The 16,502-nt window shown below is 36.0% G+C and overlaps 1 protein-coding gene across 2 annotated transcripts in view; it reads right to left on the bottom strand.

Moving 5' to 3' along the window:
- Window positions 1–16,502, bottom strand: part of GALNT7 (polypeptide N-acetylgalactosaminyltransferase 7) — a 1,380,380-nt gene that overhangs the window by 362,785 nt on the left and 1,001,093 nt on the right. The window lies entirely within an intron of this gene.

Genomic DNA, 16,502 nt, shown 5'->3' with positions numbered 1-16,502 from the left:
TGGCAGACAGGTTCAGAGCAAGCTTCACCCCCAAAAGGGCCCATAACCATACCAGAAGAATGTATAGAGTCCCTGAAGTCACAGGCACTCAGGTTAAAATAGCCCTCTCCAAAGCCATAAACTCAGCATCAATGGGACCGGACGGTGTTCCAGGTTGCGTCCTACATGAGCTCAAAGATGAACTAACCCCTCACCTAAACACACTGTTCAAACTCAGCCTTTCCACAGGCTACATACCCATAGAGTGGCGCACAGCAACGATTATTCCGCTCCACAAAGGTGGAGCAACAACAGACCCCGGGAACTATCGCCCTATAAGCCTGACTAGCTTGGTCTGCAAGGCTATGGAGCGCATCATCATGGAACTCATTAAGAGAGACATTGGGAACCTCCAAACACTGGACCCTAACCAGTTTGGCTTTGTTAAGGGCAGATCATGCCTCCTAAACCTGGTGGACTTCTTTGAGACAGTTACCAAGGCTATAGATGAGGGAAAGGTGGTACACGTAGCCTACCTAGACCTCGCTAAGGCATTCAACACCATTCCCCATTCTGGTATTATAGACAAGCTCACCAGTCTGAACATAAACCCCTACGTCACAAGATGGGTTGCCAACTGGCTCATGGACAGAAACCACATGGTGAGAGTTGCGGGAGCTAGGTCCATCTCTAAACCCGTTACAAGTGATGTTCCCCAGGGTTCAGTCCTAGGACCCCTCCTGTTCGGCATATACTTCTCAGAGGTACAGGCAAGCACAGGAGGAATATGGCTGACCAAGTTCGCAGATGACTGCAAACTAGGGGCTATAATTGACTCTCCGGCTGACAGACATCCTCCAAAAGGGTCTCACTGAGACGGATACCTGGTGTCAAAATCATGGCCTCAAGCTAAATGCCAAAAAGTGCATAGTCATCCCCTTTGGAAAAAAACAAAGTACCCACAAACTACCACATAGGTGGTAGTCCCCTAAATACGGAGGATGTAATAAGGGATCTGGGGACCCAAGTAGATAGTAATCTCACCTTTAATAATCACACTGCCAAAGTGGCTAGAAAATCCTTCTACGTGGTCCACCTAATCACAAAAGGGTTCGCATCCAGATCAAAAGAGGTCATTGTGCCCCTCTACTCATCAGACCTATCAGAGTGCAACGCCCCATTTGAGATGTACCTTACAAGACACCTGCAACAGCTGGAAAGAGCACAGAATTACTTCACCAAGAGGATCAATGGCCTCAAACAGATGCCCTATGCAGCTCGACTGAAGAAACTCCAGTTGTACTCGGTTGCATACTGCCTACTCAGAGGTGATCTCTGCCTGACAAAAAGGCCATGTCCAACCCAGAATTGATGAACATGCTCCTCCTAAAGAAAACCTTATCCCCTCAAGCCACACGCTCTAGGGATCTAAACCTCACCACAACAATAAATAGGATGTGCTGGAGGGATAGATTCCTGTCCCAGAGACTTCCCATGCTTTGGAACAAGATCCCAATCTACATTAGGCAGAGCTCCTCGCTAACACTCTTCAAAAGAAACCTTAATGAGTGGATGGGAAACAGAAAGTTTACCTCGGGGATCACTTCAGTGGCTCTGCTGGACAGCGGCACAGGGAACTAATCTAAGGGGACGGCGAAAGCCAACACATTTTGGCTAGGCTTATAAATGCCTTTGGGCAGATAGCCTAGTACCCACCTATGAACTTACTGTACCTTGGAGAATAATATGTAAATTCTTTCCGAGTCTGTACTAATGAACTTACGTCTTCCATGTCAAATATTTTCATATATTTTCATAAATTTCTTAATAAATCTGCCCTCTTGTGTTATATTTCCCTTCTAGGCCCCTCAGGTACATCTGCATTGTTACACATCAAATTCCAGTCCTTACCTATAAGTAATATTTTTTTCTGAAAGCAGATTTCCTCAATGATTTTCAGGCTTCATAATAGCAGTTTTCAGTGGACTATAAATACATGCCAGAGTAATCCTCATTCCTTGCCAGTATCCCTGTACTACCACAAATCTGCCATTTCTGTCTTTCTTCCTATCACTATTGGAGTTCCTCAAGCAATTAATATAAATACTCCACTATTCCCTTTGTCCCAGATATTCTGCTGAATATCCATCCTGAAATCCCTTCCTTATCAAATTCACATGCTCAGTTCACGTGTCTCCAGCAGCATTACTATTTGCACTCTGCATTTATTTCTGTAATTAAATATTCTTTCCCTTTTGTGTATACCTGTTAGTGCACATTCCAAGATAATATGGAAAGTTTTGCCATTAGGAAAAGAAGTCATTATAGTCACCTATTATATATGGCAGTTTTTTTATGTCTAAGTGCCAGCTTTTGTGATACAGGCAACCATTCATGTTTATCAGGTTAATCCTTTATACAGTTTCTTGTCATCAATATTGGAACCTATGTCACATTTTACATGACATTTTGTTTTAATGAAAACCCTCAGACAAAAAAAATAAAAAAAAACAACAGACATTCTCAGGACACCCTCATCACCTGTTAACTTAATATGAACACGCAAAACTATCTACATATTCCAATAATGAAGTTTAACCCTCCTAATGGGAGCAACTATCTAAAATAGGTGCAAACAGTGGCCTTAATTAACCTAAAATTGAAGTTATCCATATTAAGATGCATGTCATTGTCTGTGCTTCTACTTACATTAATCGGTGTCTGTTCTTTCTTTTATCTTTATTCCCCTCACAGATGTGAAAAACAATTTACATGCTTTCCTTTGGAACAGTGCAAAAGGTTTCACTGGCAAAGTCACTCTGTATGCTTTATTATCAGAATAATGTGAAGTAGAGTCCTCCTTTTAGTTGATGGCTCAATTTTTATGGACAAACTTTTATTTCTTCCTAAGCCTGTTATGCATCAACGAATGTCTTTGATCCTCTGGGGGGAAAAACAGTCTGAATTCAGCTGACAGCAGGTTGAATCTCACACCTGCCTCTCGACAATCTCAGATTGCTGTAATAAATTTGCTTTTCTTCTGCCCATACCACTCAACTGTAATTTTTGAGGAATGTCCACATTTTCACCTCATACTTTTGGTCCATTTTTCATAAAAATGTGGTTTTCTGGCAAATCAGTGGCAAATCATTAAAGACTTGAAGTTAGAAAATAATGAAAGGAATTTGAGTTTCAGACTTCATACCCCTCAAAAATTCATGCTAATGCAAAACCTGTTATTCTATCAATTTTCTAAGTTTGTAAGAGCAATATTTAAAATGTGTCCCTATTTTTGGGCCTCTGTCCCACTTTTATCTATGGCTAGTGAATAATCAGTTTCCACAAATGCTCTGCTGTCTCTAACTTTTAATACTTTACCCTTTTGCCAGTTGTGTCATGATCAACTGTTTTTGCTGGTAGGTTGCATCTTTACTAATACAGGTCTTGGTTGCTTTCTCATGGCCAGATCTGCTGGTAGGTTGCATCTTTACTAATACAGGTCTTGGTTGCTTTCTCATGGCCAGATCTGGAGCATACACAAGGTATGCCCTTTCAGTTAACAGTTCCTGCTGTGAAATACCAGTTCAGTTCCTTATTTGTGCTTTTATAAGATTAATGCAGTATGTTCCTTCTAGTTAACCCTGGTACTGCAGAAAATCTCATGTTTTCCCTGCATGCTCTGTCCTCTAATTATACCACTTTTTTAAGCATCTTGGATAGTCACATACTCAGCCAGCCTTTTCCTTCATTTTGCCCTCTGATTTTAGTAGATTTATCTTACATTTTTCAATCCTTTTGTTATTCGAGTTTGACGGTCCTTCAGTGTTTTGTTTATTTTAATCAACTCTGAGCACATTTTGACTTTTTTTCTCGATTACTGGAAAGCATGTCTTGCACCCAAGCTAGCGCTTGAATTGCTTTTTGCTGAAGAGCTGGAGGATTATTCCCAGTCAGTGTTTTCGCTTCACCTTTTCTACTTGATTTTCTTTCAGGCTCTTTTAGTTTCTTCTTTGCTGGGATCCAAGCAGTGTACTTAACTTGCCAATAACTGAATTTATTAAGTGACAGAGTTCCTGACCCTTGTCTTTCAGTTTCTTTTTTCACACTGGGAGAGCTGAACCTAAGCTTTTTAATCAGTCTGCAGTGATCTTGGAAAGTCTGGATTAAAACTGAATTAGTGCTATTGTTTACACCTGGTGACAGGATATGCACATGGTCACTGATTCTGAGCTATCTCGGATTAGGAATTGTGAGCAACCACCTAGCTTCAGTGGGAACCTCTTCAGTTTAACTTTGAGACCAATGCACAGCTTAGTGCTCTACTGTGATAATCTGCTGAGTGCGCTACCCAGTGAATCTATTAAGAGATAAGTACAAGAAGCTTATGGACCCTTGCTTTCCCTAATAATATTATAAGGTTGATTAGGAGTATATTTGATGGCATGGAGGCAAAAATTGAAGTGGGTGGGGTCCTCTTTCCCTATTGCTGTTTGCGTTATATTTAGAACCGTTGGCAAAGAAAATAAGGGATTCAGAAAGTCAAGGATATAACTGGTATGGTAGTCAAGAAACCCAGGCTCTATTTACAGATGATATTTTATACCTGACAAAACCAGAAAGAGACATTACAGTGTTGTGGAACATTTTAAGACCATTTCAAATCTCCTCAGGATACAAAATTAATGAAGCTAACAAAGGCAATAGCGGTAAATTATATACCCACACACAAATTGGTCCAGCAATATCCATATTTATGGGGAAATGACAAAATGAAGTATTTAGGAGTATGGATAAAAATGACTCCTTTGTGGCAGCTAAGGACATGTGGGAGGAGACTAAACAGAAGATAATATAAAAACTAAGAAACTGGAAGCTTTGTTAAAAAGATAAGGATAATAAGATGCAAGCAGTTAAAAATGTTTTAGCCCCTTTAGTTTTATACACAGGTTAAGTATATTTTTATCAGCCAGAGAAGAAGTTTTGGATAGCAATTCAAAAAAGAGCTGACGGATTTTATCTGGGAGGGGAAGACTGCAAGAGTCAAGTGGGATAAGCTGATTCTTTCAGCAGAACAAGGTGGACTAGAATTAACTGATTTGAAGGGGTATTTTAGAGCAACACAATTATGTCTCTTATACATAGCACAAGCAGAAAACTATAATTCAAAGTGGAAAGGAATGATGATGACACAGGGGAGAAGCTCATGAAACAAGGAGAGACTGGGATTTTGTATGCAGACCCTTCAGGAGAATGACAATAATCATACAGAATATTATACTCAAAGTAGCAGAAAGTATTTTAAGATCTAAGCCAGCACTGGAATGAAGAAAAGAGATTTTGCCAATAGGAATGACTGCAATTTGGGATACAGACAATAGGCAAGAGGGGGCAGGAATTTATTGGAGTAAACTGGCAAATGATCCAAGGTATTGGGAGCAAATAACTACAAAGGTAAAGGTAATAGAATGGGAAGACACCATGAATTTATTTGGACTGCAGGTTAGAGATTTCCTTCCCCATCAAGGATTGACATCAGAGTACAGGTAAAGAGAAAGAAATGGGGGGGGGGGGGTAAATGAATGACCAGCACTTACTGATATTGTTTTTAATAGAATCTAGAACATAAGCTGCAGTTAAAAAAGGAATAATTAGTAGAGAATATAAAATATTGCATAAGAACTGTAAGAATCAATTAGAGGAGCCTAGAAAGAAATGGGAACCAAGTCTAGATAATGAATTCACAAAGAGATACATGTATATCTTCCAAATATGCAACAGAGACTAGAAGACTTTGGATCTTTGCTTGTAAGTGTCTGCAAAGATATTTTATACTCCAAGCAGACTCTAAAAATGTTTCCTCAGGTAGACAGCAAATGTTGGAGGTGTGATGGGGAAGAAAGCTAACTGGTAACTTATTTTTTGTGAGTGTAATGAGTTGGCAGCCTTTAAAGATTCACTGCAGACTGTTTTTTCAGATATACTGGGTGAGCAAACTGGTGTGTCTAAGGAAATGATATTTTAGGGCTATGCTGAGTCTTATTAGGGTGGCTGCCAAAAAAGCAGTTACTGAAAATGGAAAAATCAACTTTATCAGAAGTAGTGAATATAGTAACAGAGATAACACAACTGGAACTGGGATGTTTAGAAAAGGGAAGGAGCAGACCACATAGGAAACATGGAAATTATGGGAACATTACATGCAGAGGGGGAACGAGGTTTAAAAGAAGGCAGGATTTGAGTGAGCTATGTAATACTTAATCAACATATTATAAGTGATGTATAATGTTTACAACTACAGTTTCATTTGTTGGCTATTTAGAGTCAACTACCTCTTTTTTGAGGTTCACTTACAAATTTTCCACTGATATAATATATTTCCTGGATGTATGCATTCATAATGACCCTATATATAAGGTTACAACTACACTTTATAGGAAGCCCTGTAGAAGGAATACCTTGCTATGAGATAGTATGCACTCTGGGTTTATTTTTAAGAATATTGTTTAAGGCCAGAGTGTGAGAATGTCTAGATTAAATAGTAATGATGCTATTTTCCAAGATGATATCTCTAAGCTAGGACAGAAGCTTTGTGAGATGGGGTATAAAGGAACAGAAATTGATGGTATTAATGAAAGCGTTAATCTGAGGAAGGCTAAGGCACGCCCACACTTTTCAGATTGATCTAATAAGATCACTACTGTTCATAAGGATGATGGGTTTAGAAAACAAAAGTTTCCCATCTCCAACTACTATACAAGTGATGTGAATGATATTTTGAATATCATTAGGAGCAATTGGTCAATTTTTACACCTCAATGACCAGGTTAGGACGGTAGAGGGTGATAAGCCTAATTTTATTTTTAAAAATAAAAAAATACTAAAAAGGCAGCTTTGTTACAATAATCTTATAAATACGAAGAGAGTGAAGGGTTCTACTGGAATGCATTATTGTCAGAATTGTAATTTTTGCTCTTATATTGATCTAGTTACTTCTTTTCTGTATCCAGTAACACAATTTGTTTTTAAATGTAATATTGATGTTAATTTCTGTACCAGGAATGTGATATATCTTGCCTGCTGCAGGTCATGTACATGTTTCTCTGGAAAAACTAACAGATCGCTGATGGAACGTATAAAGGAGCATGTATTTTGTATAAATAGTGATGATACATGTAATGCATTAGCTAAACATTTTTTGGAGTATGGTGATGGACACTGTTTTGGATTCAGGGTGATAGAAGCTGTTATTATGAATGAATGAAGATATAATTTTATAAATTTTACTGAAAGCCATGAACTTCACTAGATAATAAGATTGGAAGCTGATAAGTATCCAGGTTTAAATGGCAAGGTTTTGGTTAAACCTGCATTAAAGGCAAGGGCTCTCTAAGTGATTTTAATATTTGATTCCTACTGAATTTTTATTGGTTCATTTAAAGTTGTTTAGTAATTATATATATATATATATATATATATATATATATATATATATATATATATATATAGACTGTTTTTAGTTAATGTATGGTCTGATGAAGCACATTTTGATGTGTGAAAGCACTTACCATTTCTACAATAAATTTATATTGATTTAATAGAGTGCATCGCCTACCGTGTTTCTGTGCCTGGCTGTTTTCTTTGATATACTTTGCTGGTTTGGAGGCACAGTTATTTCCTAGGGGGTTATTTTATTCTTTTGAATTTCATAAAGATGTTTTTGGTTTAAAAAAAAGAAGCTTATGGACCCCTGCAACATCTGGGATGAGACTACTGATCAAACAGCCTGCAACACTATTCTTAGGAACCCACTTGTTATTAGTGCTACTGTTTTCTCCTGGTGAATGGAGGAGCAGTTGGACTAACTCTTTTGAGAAAATTTCTCCTCCCCACCAGGTGTGATATTCTTCTTTACCTTGTCCTTAACAACTTTGTCCCTTCTTGAACCACAACGTCACTACCTCCTTAGTAAAATCTAACGACTTAGCAGTACCCTTTATTCCTTAAAGCACACTATAAACATCTTTCAAGAAATATTTTTCAACTACTCTATGACAAGCCTACTATTCTTAGACTTTCTTGACAACAGGAAATGTACAATTCTCCAAATAACTAAGTACCTGATGCTACTGCATAACTCCTCTGAATTCCATTCCCTATGGACAGCTGCATCAAGGACTCAGCTATCATCCACTGTAAGAATGTTAAAATCAGAAATAAACTCATATGGTGGAATTTGTATATAAACAGGTTTTAAGACAAAAAGAAGAAACAGACCATCTGTAACAAATCTCCTCTTTACCAATATAAAAGGAACTTAAGACTATTAAGTAAAACTCTCATGCACACTACCAGGGAGTGCAAAGCTAGATATAAACTCAGGTTCTGTACCACTTCTAAAGATAATTACAAGGTCTTCTTCAGTGACCTTAGGAATGTTCAAACTGATCATCATTGCTGTACTGAATTTACTTCTAGTGGCGTCTCCAAAAGTTACTACTAATACCCTCAGAGAAAAATTAATTGCTAATTTCACTCCTATAATCCAGTCAGACATTCTTCCCACTACCAAACACCACATCCTTCTCTAAAGTCAGCTTGGGCCATACTATATCCAAACTATCCAGAACCAAAATATACTAGTTTTGTCGGACCGAATATCTCCAGCTAAGTGTCAAGCACCACTCAACCAAACCCCTCTACAATTTAAGGTTCTCCATTTGTTGTGAAATATGGAGAGCTGTCATAGTGATATCATTACAGAAATGCAGTCCCCATGACTCAGCTAGGAAACTACAGGTGTACTAGCCTCAAAGGTATCATCTGTACCAGCTCATAAGAATCATGAGTTACTGTGTAATGTTTATGGGCCATGTAACTACCAACTCAATTTTTTAATTGAATTATATAATTTGCTAAATAAACATCCAAACCACTCGATTATAATCGGGGGGGGGGGGGACTGGAATATAACTATTAATTCACTAAAAGATAGGTCAAATAAAAATCATACTCAACCTCTCCAAGCCACAACATTCCTATCAGAACTAATTGAGGACTTCAACTTAATAGATCCATTTGAACTAAACAATACAGACACTCAAGGTACCAGATACACTTATTTTTCCCTGTATCATAAAACCCGGTCTAGGACTGACATGTTTTTTATTTCTCAAGGCTTGGCACATCATGAAGTGAGGTATAACACAGAACCTAGATCTTTATCAGATCACTCTAAAATAAATCTAAAATTAAAACATAACAAGGTGGGGTATAAAATGCACAATACAGCAAACTGGACATTAAATACAAATTTGCTAAAAAATAAAGAGGCAGAACAAAAGATTATTAAATCTCTAATGCAATTAATTGAAGATTTATTAAGTGGCGAGATTCCTCTGGACATTCAGTGGGCAGCCTTTAAAGTTACGGCTAGGGGTACTTTCATCCAAAAGGCATCATATTTTAAAAAACAAAGAGAAAATATAGAGCAATTAGAAAACAAGCTAAGACTGCTTGAGACTGAGCTACAAAAAACGGTAATCCTACTATTGAGAAGCAAATAGCAAGCTTAAAGAAACAATTAAATGAGATTATAACACAATTCTCATTTACAGAACTCAGAATGCTACATAAATATGCAGAATGGGCGCAAACACCTTCAAAAATGTTAGCAAGAATTATCAACATAAAGAACCCCCATTGTAAAATACAAGAAATAAAATATATAGACAAGACCTATAGATCTGGTATTGAAATAATTGGGGTTTTTGAAGAAATATTTCAAAACATATATGGCCCACAAGAGTATATTAATGAGAACCTATTTCAATCCTTTGCAAATAACTTAGAATTTACCAAGGTTAATGAATCCCAAGCCAAAAACCTTAAAAGCTTAAGAATAGAAGAGGAAATTAGTAGGACTATTGATAAAATAAAACCTGGAAAAGCTCCTGGCCGTGATGGATATGTAGCAAAATTCTATAAACACTTTAAATCTCAAGTCACACCAATACTTTTAAAACTATACAACTATATTATACAAGTTGGGATATCGGACCTATATATAAACAATTCCAAAACTGTGCTTATTCCGAAACCAAATACAGATCCCGCAAACCCAAATAATTATAGACCTATAGCTCTGGTTAATCTGGACATTAAGATTTTCTCAATGATTATAGCTCAAAGAATACAAAAGGTAGCTCCAGTCATAATATCACTGGAACAACTTGGTTTTATGCGTCATAGTCAAGTTAAGGACAACACATTAATTATAGATGCTCTAACCCATTTATGTGCTAAAGACAAATCCACGAAATATGCATTATCTGTCGACGCAACAAAAGCCTTTGACAGAGTAAATCAGAATTTTTTACTTTTTATACTGTATAAATTTGGACTTCCTAAGGAATATATAAAAATGATCAAACATTATATATTAAAGCAACTACTACCCTTTATATTAATACGAAAACTTCGAAACCAATACAAATAGTTAATGGAACAAGACAAGGTTGCCCACTTTCACCATATTTGTTTAATCTGTACATAGAAACACTACTACTGCAAATTACTCAGAGAACATACCATCATCTTATATATGTCTCCAACACCCAAATTAAATACACAGCATTTGCAGATGATCTTAATATCTACTTTCAATATCCAAATACTGATTTAAATAAAATACTATCGTCTATAGATACTTTTTCCATGGTATCCAACTATGAGATTAATCCCAGGAAATCAATCATATATCCAATTAATCCAATAGGACATAAAGAGTTTTACTTTCCGGAGACTAAGGTCAAAGTGCAATACACTCTGAAATATTTGGGTATAAACATTAGTCATGTACAAGCAGAACTGTTCACTAACAATATTAGTATAACATGGTACAATATAGTTGAGAGTATGAATAAATGGGAAAAGCTTAAACTATCTACATTATCAAAAGCCTCAATTATAAAAATGAACATTCTGCCTAAAATTTTATATCATCTCAATGCCATTTTTATAAAAATATCAGTTACTTTCTTCAACAAAATAAAAGTTATACTAGCAAAATTCATATGGTACCCAAAATGTACGAGAATTAGCTATGATAAGCTAATACCCACAAAAGAAAAAGGTGACCTAGGCCTTCCTGACTTTCATTTATACTATGAAATTATCAATGCAAGTCATATCGTACAGATAGCGAATTATGACCCAGTAGGGAATATATGGTATCCATTAAGGATCATATTACTATATAGGGACATAACACAATATAAAATCAATCCAAAATTGATTCCCTTTATAAAACAGGAAACTTGTAAAACAATAAAAAATCATCCAATATTAATTAACTCTGAAATTTTTAAAAAACTACTAATTTCAGTAAACTTAAAAGATACAATTACTCTCCTGCAACCAGTTCACAATAATCCAGATATAAAACTAGCAAACAATATGATAAATCTGGACAACTTTCCTTTAATAAAAAATTATACAGTTTGGGATTTTTATCAAATAAGAAATCTTTCATTGGAAGATATCACAAACTTAGTCAAAGTCAGTAAAAAATATAACCTGATAAGTTAACAAATCATATATCTAGTAAATATTCTAACCAAAGATATCAAAGTAGTTGAGCAAGAAGTCAAGTTAGCACAACAAATTATAAAAATGCTATTAAGTAAAAAGAAAATGATATCAAACACTTATAAATTGATAGCAACTATTAAATACCAAAACACTATCATCTTTTCAAAATTTTGGGATAGGAAGGACAGCACCATAACAGATACCAAAAAGAAGTAGCTATCAAAAACACTATAAAACTGACACCATATAAAAAGTTAATATATACACAACTCATGATTTTTTAACAATGCATACTTCATGCCTGTACATCTTAACAAATTTAACCCATCCAAGTCACCATATTGTCCCTTTTGCTCAAATAAATAAGCAGACATCCTTCATATATTCTGGAGCTGTAAAACAGTATGTAAGCTATGGTGTTCACTTAGAATTCTATTACAGAAATCAGGATACTCAAAATTTATACTCTCATGGCAAACAGCTATACTCCATTTAAGGGTAATATTAACAAGTTATCTAAACATATCATAATAACACTTTGCACTCTGATGAAAGCTTATATAGCAAAAAACTGGATTGACAGATCAAAATTAACCTTGTTAGAATACAAAAGCGTAGCGAAAAAACACATATTAGCCAAAAAACTATATAGAAAAAGTCAGAGAAATCAAATATATTATCAAGAGTACTGTAAAACATTAACCAAAATACTCTCTTAATAGTCTGGTATAGTCTATGTATTTTAAGGATAGTAAACATTACTGCTGGAATCAAACCTGCTACTAAAGGTACTGCAATACATTAATTGATATCTTGTCATGAATAGTATGTAAATACTATGTACATAAAAAATGTAAGCACACCACTCTGTTGAGATTAGCAACCAAAATAAGTAAGGTGACATATATGTATATATATATTTTTTTTTTAGTAGAATAGAATGTTATCATATGTTGATGTTATGCATATATTATAGCTCACAGTAGTAAAGTTGGTATAATAAATATGCCATACGAAAAACTTTTAGACAAACTTATAATTTAATTATATCGGTGTGATACTATGGATTTCTACAAAATATGAATGTTATTAGCATAATGGGCAATAACTATCATTACATGTTTATGAATGTACAATGTAACATCAACTGTACCACATGTAATTGGCTCGTTATTCTTTTTGTTTTGTTTTTATACCAGAAAAGTTTTCAATAAAAAGATATTTGATAAAAAAAAAAAAAAGTATCATCTGTAAAGTTATGAAGTGCATCCTTGCCTAGCTGATAATCATCATCACAGCTGACCTAAAAACCATGGATACAAGCTAAATTGTATTTGTAAAAAGTAAATCATGCTTTTATATAACAATATGCCAGCCATGAACAAAGCAGTTTACACCAGTAAGAGAAAATGATAGAGTTACCCATATAAGGGTCATAATTCTTCTAGTGGCGTCAAATAGAAAATCTTATTGTAGTAGATTTCCTAGCTTCCTGTAATAACTGTAGCATATCCTCAGAGAATAGGTGCCTAAAAGGAATTAAAATCTAATCAGAATTAAGGTTAGGGTTGGAGTCTGAAGGTCTGAATGAATAAGAGAGCTCTTTTGCAAGTCCATCCTATGACACAACTTATGACGACTGCTCTCAGCCAAATAGAATAGAAGGAAGAACCAGTGCTGTCTGGGTCAGAAAGGAGTCACCAGCAAGATTTAGGTTTGCCCTTCTTGACTTTCAGAAGATCCCTGGGGAATGTAGACAGGAATCATAAATTCTATAAATAAAAAAAAAAAAAACATCTATTTTCCCAGCCTCTGGGCATGGGATCCTGCAGCAAAATAGCCTGAGTTGTTAGTTTTGATCAGCGGCAAACAGATCTGTCACAGAAATGCCCCAATGATGGGAAATCTTCAGGAAGATCTCTCTGTTTAACATCAGTTTATGAGGGTCTGGCTTGGGATTTGGGATTTGCTCAAGTAATCTGCCACTGAACTTTTCTCCAAGGGAATGAAAGCTGCTAACAAAGACAGGTTATAGTGTATAGCTATGTCCCAAACAATCACTGCTAGTCTGCAAAGGGGATAGGATCTTGACCTGCCTTGCTTGTTTATATACCGCATAACCGTGGCATTGTCTGTAAATATGCGAAGTGGCCCTGGAGACCAAAGGTGACATAGGGAATATAAGGTTAGAATTGCTGCCTTAATTTTCTTGATTGATATGTATTCCTTCCTTCCTTTCCATTGTGGTCATACATCCTAGACTTCCACATTCATACATTAAGCCCCACCAGCCAGATTTGAAGCATCTGTGTAAAAGGGCACTCCTAGAATGAGTGATATCTGGCATATCCACCAATAAAACTCCCTCTTGGATACTTCCAACATGGCTGCACATTGAGTAACAGCTTAATTGCACCTCTCCCATTGTGAAAACAGAAACTCAGATAAGACAGCCAAGTCTTGTCGAATATATTTTAGTTACTGCCTAGTAAGTGCACTGCCTGGATGCTAGCAAAGAAGAAATTTAAACAATCTGAAAAACTCAGTCATAAAAGGCGAGGAGAACACTGACTGGAAAGAATCCTGCAGTTGCTCAGCAAAAAGCAGTTCAAACTCCAGCTTTGGTGCAAGACATGACAAAGAAATCTAGAGGAAAAAATAAGTCAAACGTGCTCAGAGAGCTGATTAAAATAAACAAAACATTGAAGATAACTCAAATAACAAAAGGCTGAACAAAAATGGAAGAAACTTTAAACAGATATTCAGATGAGCTGATAAAACTGCAAAAAACATAGGTCGAAATGAAGAAAAGGCTGGCTGACTACCAAGACTGCTTATGAAGAGAGGTTTCAAAAAATGGCAGAGTTAGAGGACAGAGCACATAGTGAAAACCTGGGATTTTCTGCTGTATCAGAAAAACTGGAAGGAACACTGTATTAATTTTATAAAGTCACAAATAAGCAACTGGACTGGTATTCCACTGCAGGAGTTGTCAACTGAAAGGGCACATTGTGTGTTATTCTACAAACCTGGCCAGGAGAATCAGCCAAGACCTCTACTATTAAATATATATGCAATCCTACCAGCAGGAAAACTTGATTCTGACAAAACGGTGGCAGAAGGACAAAGTACTAAAAGCTGCACTCACAGGCTTCACAACAGAGTATTTGTGGAAAATGTTTACTCACCAGGCAGAAGAGGAGCAAATTTATTCCAGCAATCAGGGAATGTCTAGAAAGAGGTTGAGAGTCAAGACAATGTATCCAGCTATCTTCAGAATATTTTCCTGAAGGGCTGAAGTCATTTTAAGGAGGAAATACAAAGGTTTGTCCAACAAGAAGTGAGCACACAGAAGTGGATTCTTTTTGTTACTCTAATAATAAAGCCCATAGAGAGACTGTGCCAGGGTAAACTTTTCCAATATTCCAAAGGAAAATGCTTGAGAGAGAAACAGAAAGCACAGGAGATGACAAGAGTTACCAGGAGTACACCGGAAATGAACCATGGACTAGAGTTGGAAGATGGAAATCAACAGGGAAAAAAAATGTCAACTTGGAAATTGATAAATAAAATGCAGGATTGCAAAGCATCAATCACATTTGTAAAATACAGTGGAACAAGAAAACCTGGAAATATTGGACTTTGACTTTTTTTAAACTTGTAGGAACTCCAAAGTATATACCCTACTTCATGTCATTAATGTCTGGAAGAACATCAAGGAGGGGGAAAGAGGTAACTAAGTAAAACAGTTTTTGTTCTTAACACTGTTTTTATAAAGCATGACATATACTGCATTGTAATAAAGCAAAGCTTTTTTAGTTATTTTTGCGTGTAATAGATACTAAAGCAAACAAGTTCCCCCTTTTCCTCCTCCATTTTTCTTCTCGTTCAGTTTCAAGAAATGTAGGCACTGCAATGTAAAAAAAGAGAAGAAAGTCTGGACAAAAGAATATATCATAAGTAAAACTGATATGCCTTTTCTTACTTTTCCTTACAGGGATGATCGGGTTAAAGCCCTTGGCTTGATCTAACAAGTTACCAAGTAAACAAAAGAACATTTAATGTAATGAAAAGTTTTCCTTTAGTATATAAATCTTCACAGAACAACATGAGAAGCAATGTAGCTGAAGGCAACTGTGTAACTGGTTATCGTACTTCTATGGAGACAAGCTGATAAGGGCAATAAAAACAGAATACTCCTTTTTCAATGGCTAAAAGATAATGCTTTCTGAAAGCAATCAAGTTGTTTTCTATATCTGGGAGAGGAATAATGATAACACAAAGACAGCAGTAAGTAGAAGCACAGGCTTTACCATCCATCCATCTTAGCATGGATAACCCTTCATTACAGGTCAGTTGAAGCCTATGAGTGTATCTCAATCTGGGACAATGGTTCCTATTGAGAGGGTTAACCTTCATTATTTGAAGTAGTATATAGTTTTGTGTGTTTTTATTAAGTTAATAAGTTCTGGGGTGTTGTGTGTGTGTGTGTGTGTGTGTGTGTGTGTGTGCGCGCGTGTGCGTATGCGCTTGTGCGTATGTGTGAAGATTTTCATTAAAACAATACGTCTTGTAAGATGTGACATAGGTTCAAATGGATATGACAAGAAACAACTGTATAAAAGATAAAACTGCCAAACATTATTGTATGCATGTAACACAAAAGCTGAAACTAGACATTTAAAAAGCTGTTACACATAACATGTGGGAACACTAGCTTATCATAATGACAGCACTTAGCACATTATTTTTGAATGTGAATGGTTTCAAAGATGTACAGAAAAAAGAAAGCAATGAAATATTCTGAAAAATGCAGAGTGCAAATAGCTGTTTTACAGGATATACATTTTGAAATAACTGTGCACGTGAATTTGATAAAGGATTTCAGGATGGTTATCCAACAGAATATCTGGTTCAAAAGAAATGGGGAGTAT

The sequence above is a fragment of the Protopterus annectens genome, chromosome 2.part0, assembly GCF_019279795.1.
Source record: "Protopterus annectens isolate FY-2018-M chromosome 2.part0, PAN1.0, whole genome shotgun sequence".
NCBI lineage: Eukaryota > Metazoa > Chordata > Ceratodontiformes > Protopteridae > Protopterus > Protopterus annectens.
This window is presented reverse-complemented; position numbering and strand designations above follow the sequence as displayed.